This window comes from Melanerpes formicivorus, unplaced genomic scaffold (genome assembly GCF_026170545.1).
Source record: "Melanerpes formicivorus ecotype bairdi unplaced genomic scaffold, bMelFor1.0.p_v2 SCAF_39, whole genome shotgun sequence".
NCBI classification, from domain to species: Eukaryota; Metazoa; Chordata; class Aves; order Piciformes; family Picidae; genus Melanerpes; species Melanerpes formicivorus.
The window spans coordinates 25,468-47,216 of NW_027142391.1; the positions used below are offsets into that span (position 1 = coordinate 25,468).

The 21,749-nt window shown below is 51.6% G+C and overlaps 1 long non-coding RNA gene across 1 annotated transcript; it reads right to left on the reverse strand.

Annotated features, from left to right (window-relative positions):
* Window positions 1–501: 501 nt before the first annotated feature.
* Window positions 502–1,980, reverse strand: LOC137451001 (uncharacterized). The gene is made up of 3 exons (XR_010989699.1): window positions 1,750–1,980; window positions 1,480–1,647; window positions 502–814 (listed from the first exon to the last, which is right to left on the reverse strand). It is a non-coding gene; the product is annotated as an uncharacterized lncRNA (long non-coding RNA).
* Between the last annotated feature and the right edge of the window lie 19,769 nt (window positions 1,981–21,749).

The following is a 21,749-nucleotide window of genomic DNA, read 5'->3' on the forward strand; positions in this document are numbered from 1 at the left end:
CACCATAGATGCCCACAAACCCCCTGAAGTGGGGGGGGACGCTGACCGGTCAGGGGGGGCATCTCCTCCGGGTGCGTGGGGAGCGACTCAGCTGGCCTCTCTTCAGAGGCCTTTCCATTCAAATTAAACAACTGAATATAAAACCAGTGGGGTCTCCTTTGTGTGTGTTGTGCGGTTTTAATTTGCCGCTCAGGGCCATTGGAAACCTTTTGGCGTACACGTTACTACTGCTCTGCAACCTCTGGAGGAACAGCATGGCTTTTCCTCCGCTACAATACCTCACGCTAATACTTACGTTTTGTCATGGGTTTCCGTCCCCTCCGGGAACGTTCGGGCAAGCAGTCCGCCGGCAGCGTTTGGGAGAGGCTGCCCCCGCCCCTCACTCGCCCGCTCCTCGGCTGTGTCGTCGCTGCAGCGATTTGACCCTTACCTGGGAGCTCAGAGCTTGGATGGTGTCGAGGCTGAGAATCTCTCTCCTGCTCCCCCCCCTCCTCCCTCCCAACAGAGGGGGGAAAAAAAAAAAGGAAAGGACCAAATCCAGCAAGAAATAATTTGGAGTCAGCTGGGAAGCAGAGAGTTTAGTAGAACACTCGCAAGCCCTCCACCCTGTCTTCAGAATGGGCGTTCACCCGCCACAAGCCACCCCTCCATTCCCCTCCCGCTCCCCTGTCACAGCCCTGTCGTCCGCTCTTGGCACGTGGTATTCGACTCCTCGAGGCGAGTCCCTGGTTATCCCGGCTCGTTCTCTCTCAGGGCAGTCTCTCTGGTGCTGGAACTGGGCAGGGATGTGGAGAAGAATCAGGAATCAGTCTGACTTTGAAAGGAAAAGAGGAAAAAAAAAAAAATCAGGAACAGTCCATTGCTGCAGGGACAGCAGGAACAAGTACAGGTGGGATGACCCAGGAGCTCTGTGGGTTGCTGTGCAGTGCGTATGTTGAGTCCTGGACGCCAGGCTGGTGTTAAGCCAGGAGGGAAAGAGGTTAGACTGACTTCTAACTATTCGCACAGTGACTATAATGCATTGATGTGTGTTGCCCCCTCTGAGTTCATCCTCTCTCAGCCGGAGTCACATTCTGCTGTGGGATACGCTGAATGTCCCCAGTTTCCAACATGCTCCGCTAGGTGTGACCAGGCCTCTTGGCAGCAGCCGCCCCTGGGGTTGGTTTGCCCGGCGCTGGCAAGCCCTCCGCCCTGTTTTTGCAATGGTCTGTAACCCCCCCACAATCGCCCACCCCCACGTGGCATCACGGTAGGAAAGACAGAGACAGCTGAGGGGCTGCCCTGCTTCTGATAGCCCCGACCCACGGACGCCCTTCTTGGTAGGGTTTGCGCCTTCAGGACGCAGCTGAGTTTTTGCTGCGCCTCTCTATGAGAGCTGTTGCGTGGCTCTGCGTCTCCGAGCGTGTTCCCCGTTCCCCAGGATTTACTACGCCCCCATTGCCTTGCAGTCGGTGCATTTCTCCCTGGCCATCAACCAACCTCTAATGCCTGTTGCTCTCTAATTAAATCTTTCGATGGTTTCAGCTTTCTGAGCCTGTGTTGGTACGACTCCTGCTCAGGGCACCGCGAGAGAGACAAACCCTCCTTCTCTCCTGTGGTTCCGGGAAGGGTCCTGGCACTCGCAGGCAGGCACCAACGGGGTAGCGACTGTGAAGTGACATCAGCCTTGCTTGGTCGACCAAGTGGAAAGCAAAGAGTCAAACGGTAAGGAGTGGAGCAAAAAGCAAAGCTTAGCTCTCAGTTACTCACGTTGTAAAGCTGTGAGTAGGTTTCCCTGCACCCTAGAAAAACACTGCACAGGCATCTCATTTTTCTCTGGCATTCATTTAACTCGCAGAGCTGTGGGGGAGTTACTGGGAGACTTGGAAAGGCAGTGAGAGCACTAGGAAGGGAATTTGGAGTTACGGGGAGGAACACAAAGACGACAGGTGCCACGCTAGAAGAGCACTTACTGTTACCGGGAGAAGACCCCTCCTGACTCTTCCTGACTGCTGCTCGCCCCGGCCCTCCCGCTCGCTCGCTCGCCCCGGCCCTCCCGCTCGCTCGCTCGCCCCGGCCCGCCCGCTCGCTCGCTCGCCCCGGCCCGCCCGCTCGCTCGCTCGCCCCGGCCGGCCCGCCCGCCCGCCCGCCCCGGCCGGCCCGCCCGCCCGCTCGCCCCGGCCCGCCCGCCCTGGCCGGTCCGCCCGCCCGCCCGCTCGCTCGCCCCGGCCGGCCCCGGCCCGCCCGCCCCGGCCCGCCCCGGCCCGGCCCCAGCCCCGGCCGGTAGTGCGCGAGTCCCCCCGCCCCGTCGCGGCTCCCAAACGGTCCCGGCTCGGCTCCGGGAACCCCCCTGCAAGCAAAGCCAGAGTGCGGTCCTGCAGCTGCCAGAGGAAAGCCCCGGAGAGCTGTGGAGGCAGGCACTCACCTAACACGGAGCGAGCAGGAACCCGATAGCCCCGGCGGGCCAGTGAGCGCCGTTTTAAAGCCGCCAGCCCCGTGCGCGCGAACAACCCTCGCTGCGACGCATGCGCTGAACCCATGGCAACGATCGCGACGCTATCGCCCTGGCGGGACCGGAGCCTCGCTGCGGCGCAGGAGTTGTACCCATGTCAGCGATCGAGTCAGGCTCTCTCTCCCTTTTCCCTTCTCCCCCTAACAACTTTCCAGCATTTCAAGCGTTCAGCGCGGTTCGCTGCAGCGCTGAGCGCCCTCGGGGCGGCACGCGCCGCGGCACGGCGGCGGTGCCGCCCGTGACGCACGCGGGGGCGGCCCTGAGCACTGCCCTGGGCGTGGGCAGCAGCTCGGCCCGGCCCCGTTCGGGATGTTTTGGCATTTAAATCGAAACCCTACACCGCGCGCAGGTAAAAGCCTCTGTTTATGATGGGTACGGCCGCAGGCTGTGCTTATAGCTCAAGCCCCTGTGTGACTTCATTACGATTCTCACAGCCTTTAAAACAGAGAGGGGAGACGGGGGGTCGTTTCCAAAGTTTTGTGACACAGCAGTCGCTCCAACTCCTCCCTCTCCAGCTGGAGAGGGTCTGCTCCGCATCGCCTCTCACGGCACTGACGCTGTGAAATGTTCTGTGGTCCCCTCTGAGACTTGTCAGCGGTTTAGGGGGGTGCCCCCAGCCCTCACCTGCTCCTCTGCTGCAGCATCCCCCTGCCCCATGTCCGCCCAGAATCCCCCCGCTCCCTTTGATTCTCCCCCCAAAAGGCAGAATGTGAAGCAAACTGCCCGGCCAGCAGCTCGGTCCTTTCCTAGTCAGTTGTGTACACATCCCCTCTCCCCCCGAAGGGGAGCTCTGCTGCAGCAATGAAGGGGGGCAGGGAAGGGTCCCCCACAAACAGCTGCAGCTACTCCAGCCCCCGTGCTGCCGGCTGGTGGCTGCCCCACGGTGGGGAATGTGCCAGAGGTCGATGTCTCTCACACCCAGTTTGGGTTGGACCCCTGGGCAGCGATGCTCCACCCGAGGCCTCCATCGGAGGCCGCAGGCAGGTTCCTCGCTGCTGCCTTTGTGCCTCAGACGCAGCCACCCTTGGATCCTCCTGAAGCCATGCGGCCTGCTGCGGTGCTCCGGTGCCCCACAGGCTACCCCGAAAGCTACTTCCTAGACTGACATGGAGCAGAAAGAGAGCAGAGTTTTCTCCTGCTAGGCACAGGAGACTCCCGTGTGGGAATGCATGCAGGGACCCCCCTGGTGCAGCAGGAATCATTTGTTGGTGCAGCAGGAATCACTTACTGGTGCAGCAGGAATCATTTATTGGTGCAACAGGAATCACTTACTAGTGCAGCAGGAATCATTTATTGGTGCAGCAGGAATCATTTATTGCTGCAACAGGAATCATTTATTGGTGCAGCAAGAATCATTTATTGGTGCAGCAGGAATCATTTATTGCTGCAGCAGGAATCACTTATTGGTGCAGCAGGAATCACTTACTGGTGCAGCAGGAATCATTTATTGCTGCAGCAGGAATCATTTATTGGTGCAGCAGGAATCACTTACTGGTGCAGCAGGAATCATTTATTGGTGCAGCAGGAATCATTTATTGCTGCAGCAGGAATCACTTATTGGTGCAGCAGGAATCACTTACTGGTGCAGCAGGAATCACTTACTGGTGCAGCAAGAATCATTTATTGGTGCAGCAGGAATCATTTATTGGTGCAGCAGGAATCATTTACTGGTGCAGCAGGAATCATTTATTGGTGCAGCAGGAATCATTTACTGGTGCAGCAGGAATCATTTATTGGTGCAGCAGGAATCACTTACTGGTGCAGCAGGAATCATTTATTGGTGCAGCAGGAATCATTTATTGGTGCAGCAGGAATCACTTACTGGTGCAGCAAGAATCATTGATTGGTGCAGCAGGAATCATTTATTGGTGCAGCAGGAATCATTTATTGCTGCAGCAGGAATCACTTACTGGTGCAGCAGGAATCACTTACTGGTGCAGCAGGAATCATTTACTGGTGCAGCAGGAATCATTTATTGCTGCAGCAGGAATCGTTTATTGGTACAGAACAGGCAGTTTACAGAGGGGAAATCCAGCAGCCCGAGCACTTCCCTGGCACTCCTGCACCACTGCTGCTCTCTGAGTTTGCTCCATCGTTATCTTCATCCCGTATCAGGTTGATCTTCTCCAGCAGGGAGGCAAGCGTCCCCCTGCCTCACGCTTCAGGCTGTGTACTGCAGTCCGCTCTTTTTTATCACCAGGCCATCCTTCCAGTATCAGCAGCCTGTTGTTCTCCCTTGTCCTGAAACCCTCCTGGGACCCTTTCTGCTTTCCTACGCTCCCAGTGCCCTTCACCCCTCCCCCGGAGGCACTGCACAGAGCCGGCGCTCGGTCCCAGAGAGACTGTAGAGCACAGCTGGATGGAAGATGCACCGCAACACACCCAGCACTCCTTTCTCTGCAGGAACAAGCAACAACCTCTCGGCAAGACTCAAGATGCTTACACAAGTGGCTCCACGACGTGTCTCAGATCCATCTCACCTCATCACCTGACCTGTGGAGTCCTTGTGTGAGCCAGAAAGAGAACCAGCCTTGGCCAGGGAGAGCAAGAGCGTCTCTTTCCCCCCGGAGCGGACGGCGGCTTGCAGGCATCAGGGCTGCTCAGCAGCCTGCCAGGCGTCCAGGCCTGGGCTCTGAGAAGGAAAGGGGAAGGGAGAGGAGAAGAGGGGAAGGGAGGGGAGGGGAGGGGGCCTCAGGGATCGGCCAGTTCCAACCCCCCTGCCATGGGCAGGGATGCCTCACCCTGGATCGGGCTGCCCAGAGCCACCTCCAGCCTGGCCTCCAAATCGCCCATGGGTGAGGCTACCACCACCTCCCTGGGCAACCTGTGCCAGAGCCTCACCACCCTGATGGGGAAGAGCTTCCTCCTGGCATCCAATCGGAACCTCCCCCCTTCTGGGTTTTGTTCCATGCCCCCCAGCCCTGTCACTCCCTGACACCCTTGAAGTCCCTCACCTGCCCCACTTCCCCTCTTCATCCCCTCAAACCATCGGCACCTGGGCTCAGCTGGAGTCTCCTCCCACCCCAGGTGTGGCCACCTGGCCCCTCCCACCCACTCCCCTATTTAATCCCCTCCCCCAGGAAGAGCAGCTCCCCTAGGATAAGCCTGCCTGGGCTGAGGATCCTCCTTGCATCCCTGGTGAGTGTCTCTGGTGCACGCTGAGTGATGGTGGTGGTGACAGAAGGTTGGGGTCCTGGCAGCCCCCTGGCTGTCAGGGCCAGGGGTGATGACCGCCCCAATCCCATCCAGGGGTGCTGGCTGGGGCTTCCTGCTGGGGCTGAGCTCCTCTGGGTGGTGTCCTGGCTGGTGAGGGCCTTGCCCCTGGTGCTGGGCTGGGGGCAGAAGTGGTGGTGGTGGTGATGGAGCAGGAGCTGTGATGCTAACCACACGGCTCTGACCTGGAGGCCCCTGGAGTCTGCTCTCCTCCCTCCATAGCCCTCTGCTGCTGCTGTGCCTCATCTGCAGAGCCTCTCCTCCCCCTCACTGCCTCCCTCCAGAAAGAAGGGAAGGAGGGAACAGCCGTGAGGCAGATCTGGAACTGCTTCCCCTCACCTGTCAGCTCTGAGCAGGCAGCCCCCAGGAAGGGGCAGGGTGGGCAGGGAGAAGCACAATGCCGGCGAGAACAGCCAGGACAGGACTGCATCTCCCCCCCTGTGCTTCTGTTCAGGGGGGCAAATGCAGAGGGGGAAATAGTTCAGGCTGGCTGGGAAGCCTCTCTCACACCTCTGAAGAGGAGGAATCCCTGAGCAGAGAGACTGAGCAGGGAATCCCTGTCCTGAACACGCAGAAGCAGCACGAACCAGGCTGGGACGGGCCTCGGGGAGCGTCAGGTCCAACCTCCCACCCAGGGGAAGATGATATAGGATGGGAAGAGAATTAATGAGGTTGGAAAAGGCCTCAGAGGTCCTCGAGTCCAACCTCCCACCCAGCCCCATCTGATCAACTCGACCATGGCACCAAGGGCCCCACCCAGGCCCCTTCTGGACATCTCCAGGGAGGGAGACTCCACCACACCCCCCTGGGCAGCACATCCCCAGGGCCAACCTCTTTTGCTGGGAAGAACTTCCTCCTCACCTCCAGCCTAAACCTCCCCTGGCACAGCTTGAGGCTGTGTCCTCTTGTTCTGGTGCTGGGTGCCTGGGAGGAGAGCCCAACCCCCACCTGGCTACGGCCTCCCTTCAGGTAGGTGTAGAGAGCAAGAAGGTCTCCCCTGAGCCTCCTCTTCTCCTGGCTAAGCAACCCCAGCTCCCTCAGCCTCTCCTCACAGGACTCTGTGCCCCAGCCCCCTGCCCAGGGCTCTGTGCCCCAGCCCCCTCCCCAGCCCTGCTGCCCTGCTCTGGACCCCTTCACCTGCACCCTGCTTACCGTGGCACCCCGCAGAAGGCTCTCTGGTGGAAGACTCCTGGGGGGATGGCTCCCAGCTGGTGAAGAGCATCTACAGCCCACACAGCTCCAGGCCTCTCAGGCTGTGCCTCTCTCTCTCCAGGAGTGAGGGCATCCTGTCCCCTAGGCAGGGAAGGAAACACAGCTGTGAAATCAGAGCAGTGGGGTCTGAGATCCCCAGGAGAACCCAAACCGAACCTTGGAGCTGGCCTCAGAGCTCCTCTGGGGGAAGCTGTCGCTGCTAGGAGCACAGAGCCCCCCCGGCGCGGCTCAGCCCTCGGCCTCCTGGAGGCAGCACTCGCCGCTGCCCATCTGCAGTGCTGACCGTGACGCGCGGGGACAGCACTGAGCCACCGGGCGGCGGCACAGCTGCGCTGCTAACCGCTCGCGATGTGGCTGGGGGGGGGCCCAGGGGGAGAGAGGGGTCCCGGGGGGGTCCCGGGGCTGCAGGGACGCCGAAAACCACAGTGAGACCTCCCCGAATCCTGCAGGACCCCAAAACCTTAAACCCCAGAGACCCCTAACCCTCACAGCCCCTCCCCAGCTCCTTTGGGACCCTCCAGAGGGCCCCCCCCAATTCCCCTTTCACGCCCCCGGGACCCCGGCGCCGGCATCCCCGGGAGCAGCGCCCATCCCACCTCCCCCCCTCTGCCCACTCCCTTTTGGGGGTCCCTAAAGGACCGTGGGGGTCCTGAGGGGTCCCCAAGGGTCTGTCAGGGTCCTTGGCTGTCCGCAGGGTTCTGGGGGGGTCCGCAGGGTTCTGGGGGGGTCTGCAGGGGTCCCCTAGGGTCTGGAGGGATATGTGGGGGTCCCCAAGGGTCTGCAGGGGCCCGTAAGAGACCCCCGCGGACCCCTATGGACTCTTAAGGACCATTCCAGACCCCTGGGGACCCCCACGGAGTCTGGCGGACCGCTGCAGACCCTTACGGACCTCTCAGAGCCCCCCCAGACCCAGCCCCTCCCCCCAATTCCCATCCCACCTTTTTCTGCCCTTCTGGGATCCCCTTCAGACCCTCCTGGGACCCCTCCCCAACCCTTAGGAGCCCCTCCTGGACCCCCTCAAACCCTTTTGACCCTCCCCCGCGCCCCCCCCCAAAAACCATCCCCCTGCCCCTCCCCTCGCTGGGGTCCTCAGGGGTCCGCTGCAGCCAGCGAGCCAATGGGAGAACCCCAGGGGCTGCACCCCTGCCCCACCCCACGGGGACCCTGCCCCACGGATCCCTGCCCCCTAGCTCCTGGCCCCTCCCCTTCCTGCCCCCCGCCCCCCTCATTCACCGGCACCAGTTCGAGGCACTGGGAGCCGCTGGGAGGTACAGGGATGGGCTGGGAGGGGGATCAGGGGGACTGGGAGTGCTGGGAGGGGGACTGGGGGGGACTGGGAGCCCCTGGGGGGGTGGGGAGGGGGGACTGGGAGCACTGGTCCTAACCCCAACCCCCTAACCCCCTAAACCCTAACCCCTAACCCTCGGGTACTAACCCCACCCCCAAGTCCTGCCCCTAACCCCCCACCCTAACTCCCTAACCCCTAAGCCTAACCCCTAACCCCCTAACCCTAACCCCCCCAACCCTACCCTAACCCCCTAACCGTTAACCCCAACCCTAACCCCAACCCCCCCACCCTAACCCAACAGAACAGTTGCTTTTTTCAAAGTTTCATCCTACTTACTCCCTTACTTCAAAGAACTTACTTCTTTGTTAACTGCTTAATCTGTCAACGACTTAGATCTTACTAGTTCAAGTTTTCACACTTCACTCCTCTTACCAACAGAGATGACTTCATCAGGCCCAAATACGTCATACACAAGGATCAAGACACAATGATCTCCAAACACAGCAAACCCTATCCTCACCACTGTCTTTTACAATATGCTTTAAAGGTATGTTACATCTTCTCTTGTCTAAGATGCTCAAAAATCCTAAGTTGTTTTATGTTAGCAAGATTCTCCTTGATCTATAAAGATAAAGCTGGCCAGGCTCCATCTCCATAAGTAAAGAAAAATCTTGCACGTAAACAGCAAAAGTGAAAAGGCTTCTTTGCCGGGTCAAAGGTGACATCTTGACTATTCACGGTTCTGCCCGGTATAAAATTGACCGTAACCTAACAATCCATCCTTACTCATCCTAACAATGCTGCTCTTTTGATACTTTGGTTTTGCTAAGGCACCGAGTCCTATAGATACTATCTTTGGCCTAATGTTGTTTGTTCTTCTTTCAAATTTCTCCTAGCTAAAACTTCCAGAATTCTTATATCCTCCATAAACTTTGTTAAATCACGCTTGAAACTGCACATGAAATGAAAGTTTGAGAATGTAGTATACTTTAGCCATTTTTTTGGGGGGGATGTAACACCTGAATTCTCCCTTGTTTTTTATAACCTAAAATGCAAATGTATTTTGTGTTATAATCAGACTAACTATTTAAAATTAAGACAAACTGGTGAGTTAACATACAAGTCCATGACAACATATTCTCTAACCACACAACAATTAAGCAATTGTGATATTCAGTCCTAATACACATAGCTTTATGGTACATTCTCCCGATTGATGCTTTTGATCTCAGATTATCGTAACAGACATTGTGACCTGTGTTAGGTAGGTCTGCTGATTTTCAGCTTCATGTGAAATGCTATTTGTCCCATCCTTGTGATTCTTGTGCTGTTGTTTGTTGAGATGATTGCGGTACTGCGTTGCAGAAGTGATGTTCCCGGGTGTTGACATGGGTTAGCTATTTTTTGCTGGCATTACTAAAACCTTAGTTATAAAATATGCATCCTTTTTGTTTTAATATATAATCCCTCTCTTAAAACGATTTTGAATACAAACAAAAAAAAAACTCATTCTATAATATCCCTATATCAAACTCTTATGCTAACACCAAAAATCTCTAAAGAACTGAAAGAACTATGTTAAAATTAAATTATCAAATCAATGTCTAAAAAGAAACTAATAAAAAGTTAGAGCTCTTTCAAAATGCCATGGCACGAAAAAAAAAAAAAAGAAGGTTTGAACCAAAAGTTAAAATTTGAACTCACAGAAAAACGAAAGTTTGAGCTCATTACTAAATGCTTATACCTTAGTACAATCACTAATTACTTAATACTTATAAATACTAAATACTTACTATTCATTATGCTTACAGGTAAAACAACTATTGAAAACAGAAAAAAAATAAATCTCTAAAACGCATCACAATCAGAAATAATGAAATAATGAAATAATCATTGTTGCTTTAAATCAGAACACAACTTTCATAGACTAGAGAGGTTATCAGAAGGGGGGGGAGAAATGGGGGGGGGGGGGAGGTGGCTGGCTAGCAAAGGCACCATAGGGACAAAGAGAGGGGGGGAAAAGGGGGGTGGGAAGAAAGCCACCGAATTCACACCAGCTGCCCTTCCAGGCAGCCTCCAGGTCAAATGTAGGATTCGCTGAAGGCATGGAGACTTCCATAGGAGGTGATAGCAGCAATTTTGAGCTACATTGATGTTTTTGAGCCTAAAACTCGAGGTGCTTGTAACAGATGCCACTGTCTCTTCTCCACTCCATATTGCTGGATGTCAGTGCATACAACTTACAGCAGCAGTTCCTAAAGTACACAAAAGTATCTGGCAATCAGTGTTTCTTACAGGCTTCTAGGACAGTCATCTTCTCCCAAGTCATGCTTTTTGCCTAAAGTGTCCCTTCTGTCCACAATTGTGGTGGGTTTGGAAGGGTAAGGCCGAGAAGCCTCCTCCCTTCCCCCTTGTAAGGTAAAAGGGAAAAAAAAATTGAAGGGAAAGGAAAAAAAACATCACAAGCTGAATTAGCAAAGCAGTGGAGCTATATTTACAAAACAATGTAAGGTATGCAGGGGAATGTTTACAAATTTACAATATCTACAATATATACAAAGATATACAACAGAGTAACACAGAAATGAGAGTAACCCCCCTCGGCAGAGAGGGGGTTCCCCACCTCCGCTCTCCCCTCTCTCCCCCCCCCTTCCCAGAGTGGGATAGAAAGAGAGAGAAAAGAGAGGAAAAAAAAAATGTTAGAAGCAGTTTGTGTTAATTGGAAAGGAGTTAATACAGGCCTGGTATCTGGACTTCAAGGCCGAGGCCTTGGCAGAAAGCCCAGCACAGAGACAGAGAGCTGCTGCACCGTGGAAAGGCGGAAGCAAGACTGATAGAAAAGTCCTGGAAATGTCCAGTTCACTCCCAGTTCAGAAGGTGCTTCCTCCCACTCTTCCAATGAAATTAGTTTAGACTATTCCTTCCGTTTACCAACTTCCGTCCACCATATTCCCTTTCTTAAGGGGGCAGCGTCAACCGGCCACAGTCCACCCCTTCTAAACAATTTCATTGGCTGTTCACACTGTCCATCCAATCCAAAACGATATTTACAGTTCGTGAGTAAAGTTCATAGTCCATTCCGGCTATGCTCAGATGTAGATGATTCAAAAGTCCAAGAAAATCAGAAAATGAGAAAAATGGAAAACAGTTCATTTCTTCACCGACGAAGCGAAGAAAAGGGAAACGGGGATTCTCAGGGTCTCTTAGTTGACTCAGGGCTCTCAGGGATCTCAGGGTTCGTGCACCGTAGATTCCTCGTTGATTCTTCCTTTGGACGCAATGTAGCTGTACAACAGTTTGAAATTAACCTCTTTCAGCTAAAGTTAAATTTCTTTGTGGAATACACTGAATTTCACCATTCTCTTGCATTACCCAATAAGTGTGACCCGGACCTTCAGCTGAAACCACCCCTCGGACAGGTTTAGCCTCTCCTGAGGGTGAAAATACCCAAACAGTTTTACCTAACAGATTCTTTTCTCTAACAACAGGAACTCTATCACCTTCTACTTTCCGTAGCAAATCTGAATGTGCAGGTCCAGCTCGGTTCACTGAACCTCTACTATTTACCAGCCAGGTTGCTTGTGCTAAATGTTTTTCCCGGTTTTTCAAAGATCCACCCCCCATGGCTTTAAGAGTGGTCTTCAACAAACCGTTGTAGCGTTCAATCTTCCCTGAAGCTGGTGCATAGTAGGGAATGTGGAATATCCACTCAATACCGTGCTCTTTTGCCCAGCTCTTTACAAGGTTGTTCTTGAAATGAGTTCCGTTGTCTGACTCGATCCTCTCCGGAGTTCCGTGTCTCCACAGGATCTGTCTCTCCAGACCGAGAATGGTGTTGCGTGCAGTTGCATGTGGAACTGGATAAGTTTCCAACCATCCAGTGTTTGCCTCTACCATAGTAAGCACGTATTGCTTACCAGAACGAGAATGTGGTAGAGTGATGTAGTCAATCTGCCAAGCTTCACCATACTTGTACTTGGACCATCTGTCACCATACCACAAGGGCTTAAGTCGTTTTGCCTGCTTAATAGCAGCACAAATGTCACAGTCATGGATGACTTGTGTGATAGCATCCATGGAAATGTCTATGGATCTGTCACGAGCCCATTGGTATGTCGCATCTCTGCCTTCATGTCCTGACGAATCGTGAGCCCACCGAGCTAAGAATATCTCACCTCGGTGTTTCCAGTCGAGATCAAGATTAGAGTCCATGTCTACTTGAGAAACTCTTGCAGCTAGATCTGCCTGATGGTTGTGTTGCTGTTCCTCAGTAGCTTTGCTCTTAGGAATGTGAGCATCGATGTGTCTCACTTTCACTGGAATTCTCTCGATTCGATCAGCAATGTCCTGCCATAGGTCGGCTGCCCAAATGGGTTTTCCTTTTCTCTGCCAACCACTCTTCTTCCAGTTCTTTAGCCAAACCCATAGAGCATTGGCTACCATCCATGAGTCGGTGTAGAGATAAAGCTTTGGCCATCTCTCACGTTGACCTACGTCGAGAGCTAGCTGGACAGCTTTTACCTCTGCGAACTGACTGGATTCTCCTTCTCCATCTTTCGCTTCTGCAACTCGGCGTGTTGGACTCCACACTGCAGACTTCCACCTTCGCTTGTTTCCAACAAGACGACAGGAACCGTCTGTGAACAAAGCGTATTTCTTTTCGTCATCAGAGAGGTCATTGTAAGGAGGAGCTTCCTCAGCACGAGTTACTTTCTCCTCCGGAGGTTTAGCACAGTTGATACCTTCAGGCCAACTTGAGATCACCTCCACTAGACCAGGTCTTTCAAGATTTCCCATTCGAGCTCTCTGTGTTATCAGAGCCATCCACTTAGACCATGTTGAGTCTGTGGCATGATGTGGTGTGGAGCCTTTGCCTTTGAACATCCAATTCAAAACTGGTAATCTGGGAGCTAAGAGAAGTTGTGATTCAGTTCCAATCACTTCAGAAGATGCTTTCACTCCTCCATAGGCAGCTAAAATTTCTTTCTCTGTTGGAGTATAGTTAGCCTCTGAACCTCTGTAACCTCGACTCCAGAAACCAAGAGGTCGTCCACGTGTCTCACCTGGAGCTTTTTGCCACAAGCACCAGGTTGGACCATTGTCACTTGCAGCCGTGTACAAAATGTTCTTAATGTCTGGACCATCTCGGACGGGTCCCAGACCCATTGCTTGAATCACCTCTTGCTTTATCTGGTCAAAGGCTGCTTGTTGTTCAGGTCCCCAGTGGGAATGGTTTCTCTTTCGAGTCACATCATACAGAGGTTTCACAATCTGACTGTATCCAGGAATGTGCAGTCTCCAAAATCCCACTATCCCTAAGAAACGTAGGGTCTCTTGCTTGTTTGTGGGACTTGCCATGGTGGAGACTCTATTTACCACATCCACTGGAATGTGTCGACGTCCATCCTGCCAGCGCTCTCCCAGAAACTGAATCTCTGTGGTAGGTCCTTTCACCTTGTCTCGCTTGATGGCAAAACCTGCATTCAGAAGAATGTCAATGATTTTGTTACCTTTCTCGAAGACTTCCTCAGCAGTTTTACCCCAGACGATGATATCATCGATGAACTGGATGTGTTCTGGAGCACCGCCTTTCTCCAGAGCATCGTGGATCACTGCATGACAGATGCTTGAGCTGTGGATCCAGCCCATTGGCAGCCTGTTGAAAGTGTACTGGATTCCTCTCCAGGTGAAAGCAAACTGAGGCCTGCATTCTTCTGCTATGGGAATAGAGAAAAATGCATTAGCAATGTCTATGGTAGCATACCATTTGGCCTCTTTGGATTCCAGCTCATACTGTAGCTCCATCATGTCTGGTACTGCTGCACTCATAGGTGGTGTCACTTCATTCAGGGCTCGGTAGTCGACCGTCAGACACCAGTCTCCATTCTGCTTCCGCACAGGCCACACTGGACTGTTGAAAGGCGAATGAGTTTTGCTGACGACTTTCTGACTCTCCAACTGACGAATCAGATTCTGAATGGGCAACAAAGAGTCACGGTTGGTTCTGTATTGTCTGTGATGCACAGTCTGAGAAGCAACCGGCAATTTAATGTCCTGTATCTTATGTTGTCCCACAACTGCAGATTCATCAGAAAGTTCAGGTCTGGCAGACAGCTTCAATTTTTGTCCATCAATTTCTATAGAAGCTACTCCAAAAGCCCATTTGTAACCTCTAGGGTCTTTGAAACGCCCTTCTCTCAGAAAATCAATTCCCAAAATACAAGGTGCGTCAGGTCCGGTCACAACTGTATGCTTCCTCCATTGTTTACCAGTTAAACTTATGTTAACCTCTACCTTACTTAACTCTTGAGATCCACCAGTGACTCCCAGAATAGTTATAGACTCTGATCCCTGATAATTTGATGGTATTATGGTGCACTGAGCTCCTGTGTCAACCAAGGCCCTGTACTTCTGAAATTGTGAAGTGCCAGGCCACTGGATGTACACATCCCAATAGATTCTATTATCTCTGTTATCCCTCTCCTCCCCCTGGCGGGAGGCAGGGCACCCCTAGTTATGGGGAACATGCGCACATGTGCATTGCACATAGTTTGCAGGGTTATAACTTTGCATGTTATAACTGGAGCCACTGTTGGAGCCATAAGAGTCATTCTGGGGAACTGTGGAAGTAACAGCTACCCTTCTGGTATTGCTACCTTGGGTTCTGCCACTTTGCAATTCCCTCAGTCTCCTGAACAGATTAGAAGTTGGTTGGCCATCCCAGCAGTTCATGTTCTCACCAAACTGATCACGCAGAGTTATCCAAATAGTTCTACGTGATTGCCTTGGTGGTCTGTTTTGGAATAACCTGTTTTGGAATGACCTCCTTGGAGGACGTGTATTCCTCACAGATGAAACTTGTATCCACCTGGAGGAAGAATTGAAATTATCCTTCTGTGCCAATTGGTGTATGGAATCTTTCAGATCCTTCATGCAATTCTCAATTTTTCCAGACAGAGTTTCAATGGCTGAAACCAAAGAACCACGTGTCATGCTATCCTCCAATTGTCTCATTTGATCACTGAATTGGCCAACCGTAGGAGAAGCTCCACCATAACTTCTTGACACAATTCTGCTTGCCAGAATGATTGTATAATTAGAAGGAGCAAGTTTGATGATCTTTTTAGCAAGACCAATACCCACAGGAATGTCATCAGGATTCAGAGTTTCATGTTCACCATAGAGTAGCTCTCTAACAGCAAATTCTCTCAAGCGCTTAATTCCCTCATCTATGGTAGTCCAGGGTTTAGGGTTCCATGGAAGGTCATCGCGGGAAGGGTATCTCAGGGCAACCGCCATTAAAAGGCGTATCCACAGATTAACCTTACCGAGAGCTTCGCCTAGATGTCTATCTATTCCATTGTCCCTTGAGAGAGTTCCTAACTGAGCTGCTGACTTGTCTCCAACTGTTAGAGCTGAAGCACCTGTATCATAACACCTACTAAGCCAAGCTAGAACTGGCTCCTTATCTGCCCTGGTGAAATCTTTACGGACATTTCGCAATTCCTCCCGTGGTGATGAACAGTCTGTAATATCATCTTGTTCCTCATCTCCCTGAATTCTTTGTCCATATAATCCTGCTGTCATTCTCCTAAGGATCTCTTTAAGCTGAGAACCACCTTTCATAGTTTCATAGTTTCATTCAGCCAGCTGCCTTCCTAACTTCATCTCTATCCTGCTTTGATCTCACTAGGTTAGCTAGATCTTTAAAACAAACCTTCTCTTCCTCCTGAGCAGGATCTTTTAGAGTAGAGGGCCCCTCACCAGGATCAGTCTCCTCCTCTTCTTCTCCATCTTTGGCCTTTCCACCTCTAGTCTTTAAAGGAGCCACCTTAACTGGAGCTGTGTTTGAATTTACAGCCACCTTAATAGAAGCTGACAGGTCCTGAGATAAATCAGCTGATGGGGCAGTGACTTCCGGTCCCACCGAGGGAGTGGGCGGAAGTGATGTTGCTCCGTTAATGGCCGACGGAGAAGAAGAAGAAGGAGAAGGAGTAGGTGCCATGTTGATACCAGCCGATGCCCTTGGCTGCTTGCTAGAATCAGCAAAGTCATTTAGAGCTGCTTTACCAATTAACTTTTTAGCCTTCCTTTTAGCTGACACAGATTCTCCACAGTCCTCGTCACTAGATGACTCTGGGACTGATCGAGAGCCACGGCCTTTTCTTTTTGATCTAGTTTTAATAACAAAACAAGCTCTGGACACCTTTCTCTCCCGACACCAGGAATACAGAGAATACACATTAGTTATCACCAGCAGCAGAATTATACACATGAAATAAATCACCTTTTGATCCCAGGCATCACCTAAATTTACTCTTTCCTCCGGTGGAATCTTAAAACCCTTTATCTCAATTGGGAGAGTGGTGGAGGTAACATTCCTGTATCTCACTGGCCATAGGAAATTAATACATTTTCCATACCATAATTTAACTCTATACATAACCCACATATAAATTGTCCGCACCAAATATTTGCCCAGGTAATCCAAAATCAAACCCAAACAATATCTGTAAACCAGAGCCCCAAAAATTGAAAAGAATAATCGCTCCACAAACCACAATACCTTCATGTTTGCTAATTCAGCTAGAAAACACTAAATCAATCAAGTAATAAATTAAACTAATTATCTGCCGCACGTTGGGTACGCCAATAAAAAAATGTAGTGGGTTTGGAAGGGTAAGGCCGAGAAGCCTCCTCCCTTCCCCCTTGTAAGGTAAAAGGGAAAAAAAAAATTGAAGGGAAAGGAAAAAAAAACTCACAAGCTGAATTAGCAAAGCAGTGGAGCTATATTTACAAAGCAATGTAAGGTATGCAGGGGAATGTTTACAAATTTACAATATCTACAATATATACAAAGATATACAACAGAGTAACACAGAAATGAGAGTAACCCCCCTCGGCAGAGAGGGGGTTCCCCACCTCCGCTCTCCCCTCTCTCCCCCCCCCCTTCCCAGAGTGGGATAGAAAGAGAGAGAAAAGAGAGGAGAAAAAAAAATGTTAGAAGCAGTTTGTGTTAATTGGAAAGGAGTTAATACAGGCCTGGTATCTGGACTTCAAGGCCGAGGCCTTGGCAGAAAGCCCAGCACAGAGACAGAGAGCTGCTGCACCGTGGAAAGGCGGAAGCAAGACATAGAAAAGTCCTGGAAATGTCCAGTTCACTCCCTGTTCAGAAGGTGCTTCCTCCCACTCTTCCAATGAAATTAGTTTAGACTATTCCTTCCGTTTACCAACTTCCATCCACCATATTCCCTTTCTTAAGGGGGCAGCATCAACCGGCCACAACAATTAAAACACATGGAAAAACTTTTAAGAGTTAGTGGGGGGGTGTCCAGCAGCAGGGGGGGAGTGGGCTGCTGTTGCTATTGGCCAGGTGCCAGTGACTGCAGCTCCACGGGAGCAGGTGAGCTTAGTGGCCATGGTGGGGGAGGGGGGCTGGGGGGCGTAGATGTCAAAGAGCTTTGTTCTGGTGAAATGGCATTACTATTCTAACAGCTTTATAATGCTCTGCTAATTGATCTAACGAATCTTTAATTAGTCCCTGTGTTGTAAGGGAAGATGTAACAATTTTGTTTACTTTTGTTGCTGCCCTGAACAATGCCATCCCTCCCTGCTCCCATGTCTTTTCATTCTACTTTTTTTTTCCCTCCAAGATGTAAGTAAATGACTCTGAGTATCAAGTTATCTTCTTTTGTTCTTTGATTACCCATACGTGCTCATCAACAGGAGGCACCGACCCTCAGTTTCCCCTGTCGCTTACCTCTGTCCGGGGTGACCATTTGTTGTAGTATCGATGTTTTACTTCGAGCAGTGCTTTTTGGGCCAGATGTAAGCAGCTGAAGACATTTATTACATTATACAGCAAAGTTATATAGTCTAATCAGAAGGCACACTTGGCACATCTCAATTGGGCATTTTCTACTGGCGTACGTGTAATTAAGGCATACAGTAGGTCGTAATAACAAAACTATTTTAACACGTCCAACCAAACTCTGCCCAGTTTCTCTCCTTCGGTTCCAAAGTGTTTACATTACTCTCAGAGTCAAAGGCAAAACATAGCTTTCTCTGACTCGAGCAAAGGCAAATCTTCCCCATAGTCTTCCAAAGCTATCCCAAAACACCTTCCCACATCATACTATTCTTCTACATCCACTTAAACAGGAGAGCTTCTGGAATGTAAAAGCAAATTCTAGGGAGAGCAAAACAGGGTTTCAAAGCATAAATATAACATGTATCACATAAAAACAGTAGACCTTCCTTTTTGTCTGTCACGGGAGGGGGGGTTGCCCTTCTTTGTTTCTTTGGGGTTTTTTTCTTTTTGTTTCTTAGTTTTCAATACAAATGGAAAAACCTTCAAAGAGGGCCGCACTCAGCTGCTCCCCACACACAGGGGCAAGAGAAGCCCCTAACTGGTCAGTGTTGCCACCCCTCTTAAGGGGATCGGTTGGCACCTAAGGTGCACCTGGGGGTATCAAAGGGGAATTTGGGGGCACATAGAGGGATCAGGAGGGCCTCTGGAGAGTCTCCCAAAGGATTAGTTGGATATTTAGGGTTATTTGGACCCCCGCCACAAAGGCCACTACTGCAAAGCTTTCCCCCCACCACCACAACTAACCCTAACCATCCGACTAAAATACCCACAGGAGACCTTCCATTGGTCCCCACATGCCTCTATATTCCCCTTGACTTCCCATTCAAATTAAGAAACTAAAAATAAAACCAGTGATGTTTCTTTTGTGTGTCTTGTGGGGTTTTTTAGTTTGCAAATAAGAGTCATTTCAAAGCCTTTTTGCATCCACATTACTACTGTTCTGCAATCTCTCGATTAAGAGCACAGCTTTTTCTCTGCTGGAATACCTCAGACTAACATTTTTTTCATGGGTTTTCATCCCCTCTGAGAGCATTCAGGCAGCTTTTTTGGGCAGCATCCCCCACCCCTCACTCACCTGCTCCTCTCCTGCATCATCACCCACCCCCATATGGTATCATGGAAGGAAAGAGACAGCTGAGGGGCTTTTTATCACCCTGACCCACGGACACCCTTCTGGGTAGGATTTGCACCTTCAGCACACAGCTGAGCTTTTGCTGCGCTTCCCTCCTCTGTGACAGCTGCTGCGCAGGTCTGCATCTCCAAGCGTGTCACACCTTCTGGGATTTACTACCCCAAAATCACCTTGCAGTTGGTGCATTTCTTGCTGGCAATCAACCCATCTCTTCCATCTGTTGCTCTCATTGTTTTGTTTCAGCTTTCTGAGCCTGTGTCGGTACAAGTCCTTCTCAGGGCACCACAAACAGAGACAGACAAAGCTTCCTTTTCTCCAATAGTTCCAGGAAGATTTCTGGCATTCCTAGGCAAACACCGACAGAGTGACGGCTGTGAGGTGACATCAGCCTGGCACTGGAGCTGGGCATTCTGAGCAGATGAGGAACCCTGGGCAACACCTGCAGAGAAATCTTGGTTCCTCTGCAGAGAAGCACTGGCCTTAGAGACAAAGCTGTCTTTGATCTGGGCACCAGCTGCAGCCCAGAGTTCCAGGTATCTCTGGGTACAGTTGAGGCAGCAGCCGCCACCCCCACAGAGCCCCGCCAGCCGAACCCGGACACCCCCCGCCGGCCGCCACCTCCCCAAAGCCCCGCGCAGCTCCAGCGGCTGCTATAGAGAAACCCCACAAAGTAGCAGAGACTAGCACTGACCTGGGACACAGCGGAGGAGCTCCGACCTCTACCAGCCACAACCCTGCACTGAGCCGTTTTAAAGCATCCGGCGCCATGTTGTTGAGGGCGGCGCTGCCACGCTGGGGGGGGCGGTGCCTGCATTGTCACCTCACGCTCAGCTTTCCATGGGTTTTATTCCCCGCCAAGGCAACATGTTGAGTTCTGAGCACCTGAGGAGCCCTAGGGAACACCTCTACAGAAATGTTCCTCCAAGAGCTGTCAGAAAAACGTTCGTTCTGCCAGCAGGCAGCTCTGGCTTCAGAGCAAAAGCCTTCTGTGATCATTCTGTTTAGCTCAGCACCAGCTGCAGCCGTCAGTATTACCAAACTACACAGTAATGGCCTCCTCCCGGTGCCCTCCCGGTCCCAACAGTTTCCTCCCACCAAAGGACTGGCAGAGAACTGGAAGCAACTGGGAAGAAACTGGGAGGGACTGGGAGGGCACGAGGTGGAATCTGGGAGGGAAGGAGGAGGAAACTGTCAGAGACTGAAAGAAAACTGGGAGGAAACTGGTGGAGACTGAGAGGTAGTGGAGGCTCAAGTGGGAGGCACTGGGGAGAACTGTGAGAGAGCTCCAAAGGAACTGGAAGGGACTGGGAACAACTGGGAAAAAAGTCCCAAAGAGGATCCTAAATGGCCCCAAAGTAAACAGAGCCCAAACTGGGGTGATCTGGACCAATGGAGCCAGTGGAAGCACTTCCCACCTAAACTGTACTGACCAAAGGGAGCGCGGCTCTGCTTTCCCACTCCGGGAAATCTGCCACGCTGCAAGATGAGAAGGAGACTGGGAGGGATTGAGAGGAACTGGGAAAGGACTAGGAGAGACTGGGAGGGGACTGGGAGTGACTGGGATGGGACTGGGAGGAGACTGGGAGAGGATTGGGAGGGATGGGGATGGGGACAGGACTGAGAAGGGACTGGGAGAGACTTGGAAGGGACTGGAAGGAGATTGGGAAGGACCGGGAGGGACTGTGAGGAATTCCAAAGGGAATGGGAGGGAATGGGAAGGAAACGGGAGGAACTGGGATGGAAATTGGAAGGACTAGGGGTGACTGAGAAGGACTGGGAAAGAACTGGGAGGGACTGGGATACCACTGGGACCCTCACAAGTCTATGGCACCAGATGGGATCCATCCCAGGGCAGAGAGCTCTGGCAGATGAGCTCCTAGCCACTGTCCAACATTTGCCACCAGTCCTGCCCTAAAGGCTCGGGCCTTTGATCTAATCCTCAACAGCCACCAGTGACACCAGAATGGTGAGAAATGCCATTTCCCCAATAGATGGAGTCACCTGCTCAGACAGCAAAAAGCAGTCTCGGGGACAGGAGGCTCTTGGCAACAGCCAGCCTGCTCTTCTGACCCGAGTGCCACAGAAGGGTATAAGAGTAGGTCACCTTGAAGGCCACCGCACGGACCGCAGAGGACATTCAGGTGCTCGTGCCTAACAGAAAAGATGTGTGAAAAGCAGGTGTTGCATCACTAACCTAATGTCCCTCTGTGACCAGGGGACCTTCATCCCAATCCCATCATGGGGTGGAAAAGATTTCCTGCTGGTCGCTGTAAGGCAGGACTTTAACGCTTTCCCTAGCAAGTTTCTCTGAAAAGAAAATGGGGAATGAGACTTGAAGGAGTAAGGAGGAGATGAAGAAGATGGACTGTAGCACAGGCCATCTCACCAGCTACAGACATTTTCCCCTGCCCATGTGCTCTGTGGACTAAGAAGAGTTCCCTTATTTTGGCGTGAAAGCACTGGCTTCAATGAAAGAGCTGGCTCCTCCTGAAGGGCAAGTATGAATGGAGCTCTCAAAGTACCACACTTCAGAGCCTCCTAC